The following is a 17,282-nucleotide window of genomic DNA, read 5'->3' on the forward strand; positions in this document are numbered from 1 at the left end:
TGATTTGGCATGAGACGGTGACTTTAAAGGACAAAGAAGTTTTGCATTTCTCTCAGCTGCTCAGGTTGTTTGTTTTATTATCATCAATGTGTGATATGTCCCATATTGTAAGACATTCCTGATCTCTCTTCCCATAGGGCAGGCCTTACCCCAAATTCCGGTCTTACTGGTTTAGGATGCACAGCCGTATCTAGTGAATAGTTTGGGGCTTGAGACCACCCCTTATCTGATCCTTGGTTCAGCAACATAGACATCTTGTCACACTCAGACTGTCACAGGAGAGGGGTTGGTGCCTCCTGCTCCCTGTGCAGACCTCACACTACAGGGGACCACAACAGTTTACCTCTTACGTAAGTCTATCTTTGGTTTGTGTGGCTAGGATCTTCCACTTTCAAAGTTGCTGTTTGAGTTTCTGACTTGAGTTTCACTAAAAAAAGATCATTAAATATAATTTGGCTTTAGGATTAGGATGGAATTTCTGAAAAATCCCAAAATTGTGAAGGAGTATTCTTGGTATTGATGATTATAAAATGAATATTCTGACAAATTCAGAGAGATGTAAAAATTCTTTCTCCAGCAATATTAGATATTTGGCAAAATTTAACTCCTGGGGGGGGGGGAGCACATCTATCTCACTATGTAAATATACATACATAATGCATACATATAATCTTGTCACTTGTCTTATGTATATAATATATAAATAAATATATTAAAATAAGTATAAACACACATGTGTAAATACTATATATATCAAGCAGTTGTTTAAAATTTTTCTTTGTGATTTATTACCAGCAAATGTTTTTGTTTTTATGATGACTTTATGTGCCTACATAACTAGGACGTCCTAAGATTTTCTTGGGCTAAAGAGGGTTGAAAGGAGAGTGAGTTAGGCAACCCTGTTCTGGGAGGCACTTGTCTTTTTATGGGAGTTTTTTCTGTCCAGAAGCTTTGCAAAATGCAGAGGGAACTAACTGAGTGTTGGCTTCAGAGATCATGCTCGCAGCTGAGCAGTGGGTGGCTCCAGACTCACATCCCTGGGGGTTAGACGTGGTTTGGATGCAGTGGGGTGAGTGTACCCTAAGCCTAGGACAAGGATACAGGCAAGGCAGCTGGACCACTGCAGGCGGAGGGATGGGCCTTGGCTCACTTCCCTTCCATCCTGAGGCAGCCTAGAAGGGCTGTAAGTCCTTGTACAGGGCCTCTCAAGAGCAGCTCAAACCACTACTCAAACTAAGAAGCCTTTGGGTAAAATGTAGATGATAGCTCAGGATAGCTCTTCATATGGCAATGGGTCCATCTCAGTGCAGCCAAAAAGGAGGCCCTGTGTCATGGACCATGAGATGTACTGATAAGAATGGTTTTATAAATGCCAGGCATGGTGGCGCACGCCTTTAATCCCAGCACTTGGGAGGCAGAGGCAGAGGCAGAGTCAGAGGCAGAGGCAGGCGGATTTCTGAGTTTGAGGCCAGCCTGGTCTACAGAGTGAGTTCCAGGACAGCTGGGGCTACACAGAGAAACCCTGTAGAAAAAGAATGGACTTATAAGACACCAACCTCTTCTTTCTCCCTCTCTCCCTCCCTCCCTCCCTTTCCTCCTTCCCTTCCTCCCTTCCTTCTTTCCTTATTTCTTTTAGAGTCTAGGCTGACCTGGAACTCACATAATCCAGGCTTATCTCACAGTCTTAAATGCACAGCATCCTTCTGCCTCAGCTTCTTGAGTCCTGGAATTATGAGCATGGACTACCATGCCTGGCTTAGTTTTCTATGAATGGATTTAGAATACCTGTATCGTCCAAATAGAAAAATAGGTAACAATAATTCAGATGGGCTGTTGTTGATGGACCACTTTTTAGTGTTCCAGAATTCCTTCCCACTTTGTCTTTCCAATGGGTTACTGCTTATTCAGAAACATAGCAGGTGTAGGGTAAGGTCTGGGCAGACAGGAAGCCCAGCGGTGCGTGTCCAGGGTGCTATCAGCCCTCTTTCCAGGTCTGAATCTCTGGAAAATGTTTCAGGGCAGAGTCACCCTCCACATTTATATGCTATGCAGATACCCACTGTCATTGCTGATAATCTAGCAATTAAATAGGAGGAGGCTGCCAATTAAGCCTGCCAGTCAACAAGGAGAGGCATATTTGTTTTCCGGTCAGCTGGATCTGCCCGTGCCTGTCTGTCATTGCAACTTACGCCCCAAGAGTGGAGGCTTGCATTAGAATGCAAGGCCCCCCAGAGTAAACAGCTCTCCAAATGCCTTTAAATTGTCCTTCTGGAGACAGGGTCTCCTATAGCCCAGGCTACCTTCGCCTCAACAACTTCACAGCCAAGACTGTGGTGTCTTAGTCAGGGTTTCTATTCCTGCACAAACATCATGACCAAGAAGCAAGTTGGGGAGGAAAGGGTTTATTCAGCTTACACTTCCACATTGCTGTTCATCACCAAAGGAAGTCAGGACTGGAACTCAAACAGGTCAGGAGCTGCTGGAGCTGATGCAGAGGCCATGGAGGGATGCTGCTTACTGGCTTGCTTCCCCTGGCTTGCTCAGCTTGCTTTCTTATAGAACCCAGGACTACCAGCCCAGGGATGGCACCACCCACAATGCCCCCCACCTTTGATTACTAATAGAGAAAATGCCTTACAGCTGGATGGAGGCATTTCCTCCTGGGAGGCTTTTATCTCTGTGATAACTCCAGTTTGTGTCAAGGTGACACACAAAACCAGCCAGTACAACTGACCTCATATTCCTGGTCCTCTGATCGCCTTTAAAGTAGACATACATAGCAGTTAAAGTTAAATTAAGTGCTCTGACAATACCAGGGATGGTGCTCACACCTGTCACCCCAGCACGGGGGAGGCTAAGGTAGAAGAACTGTCACAAGTTCAAGGCTAGCCTGGGCTATAGAGTGAGTCCCTGTCTCAAAACAAAACACTCAAACTAAATCATCTTGAATTTCAAAAGTAAATTGGTATGCTTTTTCCTCATTTGATTTCTGAGGGGACTGCTAATGACTTGAAGTGTTCTTAGTTTTGGTTTGTTTTTTAAGATTTTAAACTTTATATTTCATTAGAATACTTACCACTTACCTTGGTTTGTTATGAGAGATCTAACCCTGTTTCATTGACTGTGGAGAACTGCCCCAGAGGATTGTGGGTTTGAAACCTGTTTTAGTTGCCATGAACATGGGGAACTTTGCATCAAATGAAGGGATTAGGCCTGAGAAGCCCCAGGGCCGATCTTACCTGTGGGCCCTGTATGTACTGAGGTGCAATAACTAGACGACAGAGACAGTGCTTAGCTGGTGGCTCCTACGTGCCTCTCCTTACAGAGAAGAGAGAGGTCTCTTCCTGAGATCTCCAAACTTACCAGCCTTGGCTAGAGGGGGCTAATGTGGCAGCCTGCCTGCAAGGCTTATGCTGTTTCAAGTTAGACATCAGCAATCAATCATCCTCTCGCCTTGAAGCTCAGCAATAATCTATAGTCCCATTAACACTGTTTTCACAGTAGCTGCTTTCAAGCAAAGCAAACTGAAGCCAAACACCGTTGTCATCCTGAGAGCAAAGGAAGAGCTGCCCAGGGATGGCCTGAAGGAGGCCTCTGCTGTCCTTGCTTCTCATGGGAGGGGGAGGAGAGGTCATGTGGCTTGATGGGGTCTCCCTAGCTTCCCAAAGCCTCTTGGTCCCTTTGTCCTGAAAGTTTCCAGGGTCATTTGATCAGAACATTCTAGAAAAACAAAACAAAACAAAACAAAACAAAACAAAACAAAACAAAACACTTCTTCAAGGAGCAGTTAAGGAGATTCACTTGAAAGGCTGTTTGGAGAGCAGGGATGGTGACCCTCGGGCCACCAGCTCACCTTTGCAGCTTGCCAAGGGGTGTCTGTTCCCGGACAGTGTGTCTCAGGAAGCGAGGCAGCCATAACAGTGGGCAGGAGCAAGTGGCTGGCCCCTCAACAAGGCAGAGGAGACTTTAAAGAAGATTCTTGGCAGTTGGATGAAATGCGCCGTGTCTCCCGGGCGGCCCAGTGTGCTGTGTGAAGGCTTTTTATTGAAGTGCTGCGTACACAGATGTGTCCACCCACACAAGCAGGGAGGGGGAGGCTGCAGAGACAGAAACTATCTGAGTGGCCTGCCTTTATCATCCGTGAGAATAAGACCTGCTAGGACATTGGCTATGTGGTTAGAGATGTAAAATGGCTGTTATGAACAACGTTAAGATGAGGAGTTCCTTCATGGCCCTTGCTGGGCTGAGCCTTTGCTCAGACAACAGAATGATTCAGAACTGAGCTTGCCAGACATTTCCTGGGCCCTCACTGTGAAATTCCAAGTCCTCACAAGATGGAGTCCGAGGCTATGAGCTGACTGCCACAGATCTGCCAGCTTCCACTGCCATCCTCACGATTAGCATCTTCTTACTCTCCAGAGCCCTGCTTTGCTCCAGTGTTGCATTGTTGAACCAGCCTGTCCCTCTCCCTTAGGGTCTTGTGGGGGAGAGGCTGATGTCATGGGTGGGTCAGCTCAAAAGTCTGTCTACACAGAAGCCTTCCCCCTACAGAACCATGCTCTTCCCTACATACCCAAAATTGTCTGATATCTTTGCTTATGGTCAGACCCCTTCTCTCCCAAGAACATGAATCTACACAAGCATAAGTCTTTAAGCCAACCAAAAGTGTGTTGTCGATCAGCAGGCTATGGTGAGAAGGTCTTTGGTAGAACTCCCAAGCCAGAGGACACTTTTCTTGCCCCAAGCTTTCCCAGCATACTTTGTGGGCTGCTGGGCTGTGATGGGCACAGACTCCCTGCAGCTGGTATGTCAAATTCTTGCCTGAACTGCCATGCCCTTTCTCCTGAGCCACTGCTGGACAGGAGTGGACACCCTGCCCCCCACAGGACCTCTCTCTGGCTGGCCCCATACCTTGGGCAGCTGTGCTGGCACCTTCTTCCCATTCCTTGTGCCAGAGGCAGCTGTGTTTCCTCTTGGACCCCAGCTGGAGGACAGAGGTCCCTGGAGCTCCTCCTCTGAGGCTAGCCCATGTGGTTTTGCTCCTTCCCCAAACTTCTCCCCAGAACATGAGTTATTGGGCTCAGAAGTAAACACATGCTCTAGAAATGGGGTTGGGGCGGCAGTTTTAGTCACTCGACAAGAGAGAGCTGGAGAAGCAGGGTCTGTGAGAGCAGGTCACGTGTCCCTTTACAGCCCAAATGCCGTGTCTCAGGCAGACACACGTCTTCAGTCTCTGTTCTGTCTCAGCCTCCCCCCCCCCACCCCCCCCCGACCTGCCGGTTCAAGTTCAAGCCAAAGAATGAGGTCCTGGGTTATCACTGGGTACAGGTTCTGACCATAGCATTAGTCAGAGCTTAATACATTCATTCCCTTGTCTCCATCAAAGACTCTGAGACTGCTCGGGGGTTAACCTGGGCTTTCCATACAGAGCAGTACTCTAGGCGACCCCTACCACCTCCTGCCAGTCTCTGTGCTCAGTGGAGACACAGGAGAGACAGTGTTGGGCTGGGTATACAGGCCAGGCATAGGACACTCACTGTCTAGGGACAATGATCATCTTACCTCCCAGTGTTTACTCAGAGGAGGAAAGGCAGAAGGATAATTGGAAACCCTCTTCAAAATGTTTTCTGAAGGGAGGGGCAGAATGCCTAAGCGTGTAAAAAGCTCTATTTAAATGTCTTGTCTGTAGCATGTATTCTAACCTATAATTATGTCTTTGGAAAAAAAAAGGATAATTATGAAAATTTTCTGGGCTCATTAGAGACACACAATTGACACCAGAATTATTTGAGTTATAAATGATGCTCAGATGACTCTCTTGAAAGAGACTCAGGGAAGAAACTTGGCTTTAAAAAAAAAAAAAAAAAAAAAAAAAAACCTCTTTAAGTCACAGATGAACCCAGAATGTCACAGGTCACCTCAGGTAATGCTTCTTTTCTGAGGAAAGAGGTGACATAAGGCTTTCTCCTCGGCAGTGCAGCCCGGCTTGACTCAGCTGCCTCTCCTGATCTGTGCAAAGTGGTCACCGTGTTCAACGCTGGACTCCATCTGAGTCCTGTATTCAGGAGATGGAGGATGTAGCCAGACCCCTCTGGACCAGTGGCCTTGGGATGCCTCTTGCCTCTAGAGTCAGACTGCTTGCTCAGCTCTCTGGGTCCCTGCTCACTAGCTGGGACACTCTGTTCTCTCTTAAGGAGTGGGACCTGAGCAAGACCCTGCTCATCTGTGACTCCCAAGTAGCAGCGCCAGGATTCGAGTGTTTGGTCCCTACAGTATGGGAGGGTGACACGGGTGTGTCATTGTGCCTGAAGAGCCTGCAAGGCTCTCAGGGTGCTGGGATATAGGCAAGACCCCCCCACCCCTGCAGCATGGATTAGCCCTGCGACATGAGGGCCATCTGAAGTAGGAGTTTCTGGTTTCTTTGGGGACTCAGTTGTGTCATGCGATGTTTTTCTGGAAGCTGTCTTGTGAAAGGGCGCCAGTTTTGTCAGAGCAGATGCTTGAGAGGACTCGTGATGCTTAGAAAGAATATAACCCACGGGGAGTGAGAGGACGCTCTTTCATTGATCGGCCTTACAATGCGCCACTGGTCTTCGCTGGTTTTGCTTGTTGTGGCTTCGTAGAAAGAAACAGACCAGAGGACTCCCTGTGGTATTCCAGCGGCATTTTGCCACCTCTGAAGACTCATGCCAATTTGGTGCAGCCTTGTCCGTTCTTCTGGCCCCTGCTACTGATTTGTGTTTGGTGTTTTGGACTGGACTGCTGATATCCTGACAACCAAAATTGGAATTGCCCCGAAGAACAAACAGGTTTACATCCCTCGTCTCCTATTAACCTTTCTTCTCCCCTACCTCTAGCAGGTGGGCTAGAAGGGAGGTTGAAGCTTTAAAGAACCCTTATTAAGCAGGTTTTGAAAAATCCAGGGGAGGGGAGGAAGCGGTTCGTTTGACTAGTGGATATGAAGCCATTTGCAGCCTGCGGTCAGTTGGTGTGATCTCTGGGGATGGCTCGAAGTTGATGGTAACAAAAGGCCTTTCTTCGGACTGGAATGACGTCTTTAGCCTGAGGCTCAAGTCAGGTTCAATCCTGCAAAGAACTAGAGTGTTTCCTTAGTGTTTATGGCGCTAGACAACCACCAAAACTTAAAAACAAAACAATGTGAGTGCATCATGGGTTTGACTATAAAACCTAGAAACAAAACAGCTTCCCGAAAACAAGAAAAAAAAAATCCCACACTAGTCACAGCCCTGGGGTGAGTGAAGCTTTCTTGGGCAAGAAATAAACAGCATCAACTGCAAGACTCCATGAAGAAAGTGAATGTGGGCTGGAGAGATAGCTCAGCGGTTAAGAGCACTGACTGCTCTTCCAAAGGTCCTGAGTTCAATTCCCAGCAACCACACGTTGGCACACAATCATCTGTAATGGGATCTGATGCCCTCTTCTGGTGTGTCAAAGTACAGCTATAGTGTACTGATATATATCAACTAAATAAATAAAATATTAAAGAAAGTAAATGTCATGGTAGCCACCCACAGATAGAAACATCTCTGAGGCTCACTCACTGTGAGCCCAAGCCTGAGGCCTGGCTTGTTCCTTAGGGTTCCTTTGTACTAGTTCCTGGAGAAGCCATGATTTAAGTGTTTTCTCCTGTCAAGAGGCAGGCTGGTCCAGTCATAGGCAAAACATTGGTATACTTCTATCTGTAGGTTAACACTGAAAGACAAGTAAGCCAAGTTTACAAATGAAAGCCCAGGCCTCCCAAAAGCAGGCGTGCAGGTGACCACAACCACAGGAGACACGTTTCATATCCTCAGTGGGCCGTGACCTACATTCAATGCCTCAGTGAGATAGACTGGCTGAGGCCAGGGACTGTAATGCCCAGTGCTGGGGACGTGCAAAGACCAGAGCTCACGTGAGTTGCTAGCGAGGTTGTGCAATGGTAACATTATTTTCAAAAACAGTTCAGCAATGCAGTGGTCTAAAGGAGAGTGTCTTCCATAGTCTCAGGCACTGGAACACTCATTTGCAGTTGGTGGCACTGTGTGGGGAGGTTTAGGAGGTATGGCTTGACTGGAGGAATTATGTCACTTGGGGTGGGCTTAGAGAGCTTCGGGTCTCCCGCCAGTCCCGGTTTGCTCTCTTGCTTCTCATTGAGGAGGTGAGCTCACAGCTTCCTCCTCTGGCTATCACATCTGCTGCTCGCTGCCGCACTTCCCCGCCATGATGGGCTCTTGTCCCCCTAGAATCATAAGCTCAAATAAATTCTTCTATAAGTTGCTTTTGTCTCGGGATTTTATCACGGAAATAGGAAAGTAACTAGTGTAGGCATTCCTTGTTTAGTGCATAATTTTAACTTTTACTATTTTAATGCTTATTTGAAAATGGATTTTTTTTTCATACAATTCTGTCTGTGATATGGCTCAGCATGGATGAACATTATGAACAGTATGCTGAGCAAAACTCCAGATGAAAGGGTGTGGCCTCGGAGAGGCAGCTCATCTGTGATGTTGGGACTCCGAAAGGCTGCCTCTGGGAACAAGGGAGCGGGCTAAGGACTAAGCTTTGCTGTCAGCTCGGGAAGAAGGAGCCTCAGTTAGGGAATTATCTCCATCCCTCTGGCCTATGGGCATTTTCTTCCTTGCTAGTTGGCATAGGAAAGCCAAGTCCCCATGAAAGGTGCTATCTCTAGGCAGATGTGCTACTTAAGAAAGCCAGGTGAGCAAACCATGCAGAATGAACCAATAAGCAAGCCTCTTCCACGGTCTCTGCTTCAGTGCCTGCCTCCAGGTTCCTGCTTGAGTTCTTGCCCTGACTTCCTCCATGATGGACTGCGAGCTGTAAGGTAAGTACACCCTTCCTCCTCAAGTCACGGCCACAGAGAAGCCAACCAGGACACAGAGCTTAACTGGTAAGATCACCAGGGGTTTCTATGATTACTGGGAGCATTTAACCTTGCTGTCTGGCTCTGGAGATGGGTATGAAGGCCACATAGTTAGTTCTCAACAATAATTACGATCTGTGCTTTTATTTTACACAAACTACAACTTTCGAGACACAGTGTCAGTAACCAACCCTGGAAGCCTCGTGTGCAAGTATGGCGGTCAACCACATGATCATGGCGGCCACCTGCACGATCATGGTGGCCAACCTCATGAGCACTGGTGTCCACAACACTCTTGTTTGCCTAGTCGGGTGGGACCCACAGAGACCTCATTTTGTCTCATGAGGAGTTAGAGTCTCTGAGGGAGTTACAAAGCCGTGAGAACTCAGGACAGAAGCGGAACTCCCGGGACCAGGGACCTATTCCAATTCTTGTCTCTTTGGCCCTCAATTTGTGATCTCCGGGTCTTCTCCAGTTTGCAAAATATCCTGTAGGCACTTGGGAAATACTATTGATCAAAATATGAACCTCAGCATTGCAAGGATCCACTAAGAATTAAGCACTGTGCTAGGGGCTGAACCTCAGACCACAGCACCCTTCAGCAGCCAGCCAATACTTACGCCAGCCACCCCCACTTCCAGAACACTCTCTTGTGTGGCCCTTTAAGGCTCCACCTTGTGCCAGAGGGGGTCCCAGGTTGGAAATGCTTTTTTCTTTTTGCGGACGCAGGCACCCACCCCTCACTCGGATTGTGGAAGCAGGTAACTACATAGACAGTCGGGGAGGGAGTTCTGATGGTCCCCTCAGGCCCACTGCATGTGGACCTGTGCCAGCTCCCCCTCTCTGAGGTTCTGAGGACACACCTGCACCTAGTGCCTGTGTTTGTGCATATGCCTCATGGCCTGGAGGCTAGACTTGTCTCTGTTCCCACCTTTAAAGGTAGGTTTGGTGCAGGCTGACACAAACCCATAAATCACAGGCCCCATAAATTAGAGGAGCCATGCCCCAGGGAACCCATATTCCTGCCTCTCAAAGGGAGGAAGAGTTTTTGCCAGGCCCTGTCCTGCCCATAGGTTTGTGATAGGATGCCATCTGCTGCACCTGTACTGTGGTCACCTGAGGACCCACACTTCTCTCTCCTCCTACTGCCTTCTGAGCTCCAGCAGAGATGGACAGAGCCATGCTCACCTGTCTTAGCACTTGGTCATCTGGCCCCAGTCAAGACTTCTAAGTGATTGCTCCTGGATGGCTAACCTGATCACTCAGCCCCTTGCACTGTCCCTCATTCTGGACCATTGCCATCACTATATGTCAAGGCTCTGAAGTCCAAGTATAGTTCCATGTGGCTTCACAAGCTGAGGCACATTTCTTTATAGTTATGGTAGATCGCCTCTGTCTCCTCACACGCCTTGGCACCAAAGTAGGGGCACAGTTCACTGAGGGACAGAGTCACCCGCTCCACACATATGCACAGGGGATTGCTTATCATAAAGCTCTTCCCTGCATTACTATGTCATTCCTCATGTTATCCTTCAGGGTGTGTGTGAGGAACGATCATTCCACTTAGAGAGAAGAACACAGGCTCCTCAAACTCTTGGCCACTCTGCTGATGTCTCATGACAGTGTCTGAGCTGATACACAGATGAACAGACAGCCTATACTTGATGCTCCCCAGGAGATCTTTGCCTGGTGTACAGACTGCTCTTTCTCACGTCTGGCCAGATAAGATGCTAGGAGATTTCCTCAGATATGATGGGACCCATCAAAATGGAGATGGAAGTCTTGTTTGTGCCTACCTGTCCTCCATACTGTTGAGGACTCTCCTCAGAGACAGATGGCCACCACCTTCAGAAGTTCAGCTGTGCTCACACAAGATCATCAAGCCAGGCTTATTGATTGCTCTCCTGCTCCCTCCTTTACCCCAATTCCACAGAGGGAAGGGAAAGGTTATGGGCCTTTTGTCAGCAATCTAGCTATCTCCCAATCTCCCAACCAGCTGTGTGCAATTCTGCCTGAATTGCACATGGCCTCAGGATTTTAGAGAAGGGCTGTAGCAGAGGTTTTCAACCTATGGGTCATGACCCCTCTAGAGTTCAAATCACCTTATCACAGGGTCATCTAAAACCATCAGGAAACACAGATATTTGCATTAGGATTCATAATAGTATTGTTATGAATTACAGTTATGAAGTAGCAACAAAAATGCCTTTATGGTTGGGGTTCATGACAACATGAGGAGCTGTATTATAGGGTTGCAGCATTAGGAAGGTTGAGAACCACTAGGCTAGAGTATGTAGGAGTCTGGATGGAGTAGGGTAGGGGGCTCCCTCTGTGTGTCCATGGAGGAGTTATCATCCATGCCAGGTGCAGACTTTCTGTAACCCCTCAGCCGAAGCTCTGTTTGCAATCCTGATAGACTCACAGGTTCCCTGGAGTGACCTATATAGGCTTGTACCTCCGTTTGGTATTGTGACCTGCAAAGGAGAGGCAGACCTCATATATGTAACACCCGTCTTGGGAAGGGATTTCAGCAACCAAAGAGAAATGGAAATAATCGTTCCCTTCCCATTGCCCTTACTGGGATCCGAGGCTTGGGCCCTTTATAGATTTTATAGTCTCCATCCTACAACCATCCTCCGTGGTTGCTACTAGGACGTCTCTGTACAGACTCCAAAGATGAGGCCTGAGAGCCTGTGGTAGATCCTTAGGAGGCTGCAGAGATACAGCCTGGCTTCAGAGGCTTTTGTGCTATGCTCTCTTGCTGTTTCCACTCTTCTGGTCTCTCTAATCCATAATAGTGACACCCCCCTCCTCCAAATCAAGTGGCCAAGTCCTGATCCTGGGGACCTGTGAATGTGCTCATATTTGTTATGGGATATGGGTGGTATAACCACGTTGAGGTGAGGTGACACTGGACTAGGGTGGGCTATCAGTGAAGACCTAGAGACACCAGGAAGGTGACAGAGAGGAGAGAGACATGTTCATGTGCTGAAGAAAGCCACAGACCGCTGGTCACCAATGGAGGCCAGGAAGGGACAAGAAAGAGGTCTTCCCCAGAGCCTTCAGAGGGAGCAGGACTCTGCCAAGGCCCTTACTTAGGCATTCCTAACATCAAACTGCATGAGCCACACCTACCATTCCATAGTAGCTGGCTGAGAGTTTGCTCTGATATTCCCATGTGCTGTGATGTATCTATCACTGTCTTTTCTTTTTGTGGTACTCAGGATTGAGCCTAGGGTCTTGTATATGCTAGGCAAGTGCTTACGACTGAGCTACGCACACACAGCTCCCTCCCCTCCCTCTCCCCCCTCCTCCTCCTCCTTCTCCCCTTCCTTCTCCTCCTCCTCCTCCTCCTCCCCACTCCAGTCCTACTAAGTTTCTCAGTCTGGCCTTGAACAGACATCTTGTCCTCCAAAGTAGCTAGGGTTACGAGCTTGTATTACCAGGCTCTGCTATGTATACTCCCTATTCTTGCAGTACTACAATATGGGCCATGCAGAGGCACAGAGGTTGGCAGCTAGGGCTCAGTGCTATCCACACAGGGGAGGGGCTAAGAAGGTTCAAAGCTTAGGAAGGCTGTTCAACACCCTTTCAGCAAGAGTCTTCTCAACTAACCCAATCTGGGAGCCCCTCTCTACAGCACCCCAGCCAGCCAAGATGGCACACACGTGGAGAAATGCCATCCGATACCATCAGGCATTCCTGTTGGCTCTATTCTTGCCGCTTCTTGACCAAACCTGTTTGGCTTATTCATCACTCCTGACAGCCCCTGTCACCCTCGTCAAATCTGAGACATGAAAGACCTCGAGAGAGTTAATTATATCAGAAACTCCTATGAAAGTGCCATTCACAGAGAGCCATGAACAAGAGGGTAATATTTAGTGTCAGACAGAGCCCACAGGCAGAAGTAGCAGAGGCAGGTGTGCATGCCCGAGCACTTTCATCTGGGGGTAAAGATGAGGCTGCGGTGTAGGATAGCTTCCTAGGAGCGCGGCATTGGCTGCTCCTAATGCCATGCCCGAAGCCCTCAGTCACTACCTAGGGATACCCAGTTGTGTCCCTTACCCAGCAGAGAAGGTATCTGTGATGTGTCCACAGGCCACACTGCCAGGTCTCCCTGGGCCCATGGGCATCTCCTTACCCTGAGTGTAAGTGCCTGGGCATGAGGAACAGAGAACCACATGTGCGATTAGGTGCCAGAGTCTGATTTCCTTATCACATCATAGTGATTGACCTGGCTGGGCTCTGTCACCTTCCTCTGGCATTCCATTGTCTGCCATTTGTCCCACTACCTACCTTAACCTGGTTCATTTCTCGGTACCCATGTCTTACCTCTAGAAAACCTTTGCTGATTCTCCCCCCCCCCCAACTATGTCCCTACTACCTCCCTCTACCTCCCTGATGTCCTACTTTAGGCAGTGACATCTCACTGTGACCTCATGGCTGTGTTCACATCTGCCCTCTCTTCTGAGTGCCCCACAACCACCCCTTTGCCCTGTGCCAGCCCCAAAAGGTCTAGGGCAGTGTCTGTGGAGCCCCCTGAGCCCCTGCCCCAGAGTCAGCCTTGTATAGCGCCTCTGGCCATGCTTTGCATCCACAGTGGCCTCAGGCTCTCACAAAGGCTTCCATCATAGCATGCAGTAATGTCTTTGTCAGTGTGCTCCATTTGATCAGTGTTCCAGCTACCATGTCCCATCCTGGATTTAGCTTGAGATTATGAAGAAGCCCAGGGCCTCAGTGGACTTGTGGGCTGCCAGGGAACTCTTCTGTGGCCCATCCAGCTTGGTGGAGAATGGGCTGCTGGTTTCAGATGGTCCCTGTCACTGTCACCACCATGGAACAGTGAGAGGGTCACTCTGCCAGCTGGGAATGCGGGGCCTCAGCTGTGAGGAGCCCTGAGATGATACAGTGATCTGAGCAAAACCTTTAGCACCTGGTGAGTATGCTGTCCGAGGCTTGGTGACAGTGACAGTAAGGAGGGCAGTGGTATCAACATCGCATGGTGAATGTGTGCACCAGGTCCTGGTCCATTCTAAACTGGACAAGAGTCTTTCAGTACCTGCCTAACAGACCAGCATAAAACTGCCTACATAGGATGTGAGTCTGCCCAACTTTGCTAGGGTCTCTGAGCCCATCCACTCTGAGACAGTTTGCCTACAGAGAGAAGCCTGGGAGGTAGAGCCAGGGCTATCACAGGACACCAAGCCATCCCAGGTCACAGGGAATATCAGCAACTCCTGACGGGTGGCTGGTCTCCACAGCAGAGGCTCCCTGCTGGCCACAGCAGCAGCTGGCAGAAGCTGCTTTTGAGGATGGGCAGGCCTGGCTGAGTGCAGGTGTGTTTGAGCTGTGGCTTCTCCATCTTTGTCCTTAGGAGTGGCTTTGAACCCTTCTGACTGCTGTCCTTTCTTTTCCAAGCCTCTCTGTGAGAGGCTGCCCAGCCTCAGGCCGGGGCCCCTGCCCATCACACCTGACACCTGAGTAAACATGGCTTTTCTGCAGGGCAGTGACTGACTAAGGCCTGGACAACCAGGAAGAAGAGGAGAGCTATGCACTCCAGGGCTCTGGGACTTGTGCCAGGCATTGCCATGTCTTGCACTGGGGCTTCCAGAGGTCTAGACCTCTGCCCTGGAATCACATGTGGACTCTCATAGAATAAAACAAACCCTGGGCTCCACTTAGATCCTCGTTAAACTATAAGTTGTCATTGAGTTTGGGTAAGCCCTCTAATCCTCAGTTTTACCATTTGTAGCCTGGGTGAACAACATCCCCTACCTCAAAGGTCTAAGGGGATGAGATGCTCTCAGCACCAGCCTGGAATGTAATGACAAGTACAGGGACAACCCAGGGCAAGCCATGGACATCAAGGTCCATGATGTCTGTATTCACTGATGGCCATGCCTGGCATGGTACGGGTTTCCTGGTCTGAAACAGATAATAGGGAATATGTGTTTATGTGTTGAGTGAGGTGGGTTGAGTATGGCCAGTGAAGGCCTCTGCCTCCTGTTATAGATTACTCCACACATCAGCACAATTCAAGAAGCAGTGTAGCCACACCCGGCTGCTCACTGCTCAAGAGCCATTTTCTTTAGTCTGTCTGTCCTATACCTCGTTCACCCATGAGGGTTATTCAAAAGCTAATACAGGGACTGTGGGTGTGGTGGTTGTGTGTGTATGTGCGTGTGTGTGTGTGTGTGTGTGTGTGTGTGTGTATGTTAGAAATATTCCCTGGCCAGTGTTTTCCAGACTGTCCCAGCTTCTCTCCTCTGCCCTGCACCCCGAGTCTTCCGGGCTGTCTGCTCTCGTTAAGATTAGCCCTCACAAGAGTCTGCTGAGGCCTCCCAGGGAGGTCCAGATGGCTGGGCTTTACAGCCACTGAGAGACAGGAGTTCATTCTGGATTTGAACGGTGGGTGGGGCCTGACTGTCAGACAGGCAGAGATGACCAAGCTGTCCTAAGGTGGCCTCATCACAGCTGGGTTGGACCCTGTGTTGTTGCTGCTGGGTGCTTTGGGACATTGAGTCTTGGGTGGAAACCATGGACTGAATGATTCCTGAGTCAGGGACCTGGGGTACTTTGAGGGAGAGCCTAGAAAGTCACCCCTCATGACTTTTAGTGGAAAAACACTGGAGACAGCTCTCCTGAATCCCAGTGGGTGGGTGGGCTATCCCTGTGAAACTAGGTGGTCATCAGCACAGCATGGCCCTAGGGGCTCACACCTCAGGTCCTTTGCTTTAGAGCATGACTTTGCTCTGCCTGGAATTGGCAGAATGCCATTTCATTGGCATGGTTTTCTTCAGGTTGCATGGCCAAGCTGACCATACTGTTATCAAAGGTGGAAAGCTATTTTGGAAAGAGACGGGCATAGTTGCAGACTTTACCTCACATATTGAAACCTGCCCCCAAACTGAGATCTTAACTGACTGGGCTCTAAGTTCTTCCAAACCCACGTCAGACCTAGACCTCTCTCTTAACTAGATTTCCTACTTTGTATGAGAAGTTTTGGAGAGTCCCTGCTCAGGGTTAGATGGAGGCCAAAGCTCCTGATTTGCACCTTTGTGGCCAGGAAACTCAGGAGAGATCTTGATGATCTGACACACCCAGATTCTAGGGGCTGGGGAGATGGCTCAGCATTAAAGGATGGAGAAGGTCAGCCCATCATCTCCCATTTGCTGTGAGCCACACGGAGGGTTCAGGGTTCTGAAGATGTCCCTGTCTCTGGCTTCTTCTGGGTCTGTTCTTTTTAAAAATTTGAACAGTGGCAAAGCATATTTGTGTCAGGTAACAAGTGTGAGCTTTTGAACGGGATTGTCCGAAATCAAATCCCAGTACTGCCAAGTAAGAGGACCCTTGTGGTGTGACCTTGGGCCACTTCCCCAACCACTCTGCTTCCCAGGGAGATTGTGAATTAAGCATTTGTCACATGCCAGGGACAAGTGTGGAAAAGAAAAGCAGCTAAATGAATGGGAAGCAAACTTTGACTACTCCCCGGAAGCCATCTTTATTCTAGAGGCTGGGAAGCTCACTGGGAAAGCAGGCTGCTTCCCACAGGTGAGGTAGCACAGATTGCTTGATGGTAAGTTCTGCTAGCCCAACAGGAGTCTGTGTAAGGAACTGTCAAAAACACAGTCTCAAAAAACAAACAAACAACAAAAACAACAACAAAAATTTCTTCCTATAAAACCCCCATGTGGATTTATTTATTCTCTTAATCCGTAGGAATTTATTGACATGTTTTGGTTTAAGATGTGAGGTAGCTCCCTCTAGTCTTTCTCTCTTGGCCACCTCTCCACCGTGTTAGGACAAAGCTTACTCTTCAAACTCCCTAGCTCTGTGAGGTGAATAAATGCCTGTCTATCAGACACGCGAGACACTGCAAGTGTTATGTGCTGACATACAACTTACAGGCGTGCTTAAAAAGGATGGCGAGTTCAAAGATGGTGGAGCCAGAAGGACCTAAGTTCCCAGCAAGGGTGCCATGCAGGGCAGAGAGGCCCCTCAGATCTCCTGGGAGGGACAGACACAGCTGACTCTGAACAACAAAGGCTTGACCACAAATCCATACATCCCCTTATGTGAGGTTTTACTGTTTTGACGTTTATGACAAATTGGAAACAACAAAAACCCATCTTCTTTCCCTCAGTCCTCAATCTCATTTGACCCTGCTCTCCTCCCCTTCTCTTCCTGTTCTACTAGGAAGATCCTGCCTCCATATCTTCACCCAATGATTGGCTTTTTGTTGTCTTTATCAGCCAATCAAAGAACTAGGGGGAAATTCCCCTACAAAGATGAACTTCATAGCTTCCCAAACTGTGTGCATACCTGAGAGGCCATTTGTGCTTGAGAAAGGTGTGAAATGCAGGAGCAAACCGTGGTCGTGCAGTTTACTGCTGAGCACACG

The 17,282-nt window shown here is 48.7% G+C and overlaps 1 long non-coding RNA gene across 4 annotated transcripts in view; it reads left to right on the forward strand.

Annotated features, from left to right (window-relative positions):
• Positions 1–182: 182 nt before the first annotated feature.
• Positions 183–17,282, forward strand: part of Gm46418 — a 41,096-nt gene continuing 23,996 nt past the window's right edge. For 3 of the 4 annotated variants that reach the window (XR_001780958.2, XR_001780956.2, XR_001780957.2), the window contains exons 1-2: positions 183–350; positions 8,775–8,908. This is a non-coding gene — a long non-coding RNA (predicted gene, 46418). The remainder of the gene's footprint in view (positions 351–8,774; positions 8,909–17,282) is intronic. The other variant, XR_003950506.1, reaches the window with a different exon arrangement.

The sequence above is a fragment of the Mus musculus genome, chromosome 13 (assembly GCF_000001635.26).
Source record: "Mus musculus strain C57BL/6J chromosome 13, GRCm38.p6 C57BL/6J".
Classification (NCBI taxonomy): domain Eukaryota; kingdom Metazoa; phylum Chordata; class Mammalia; order Rodentia; family Muridae; genus Mus; species Mus musculus.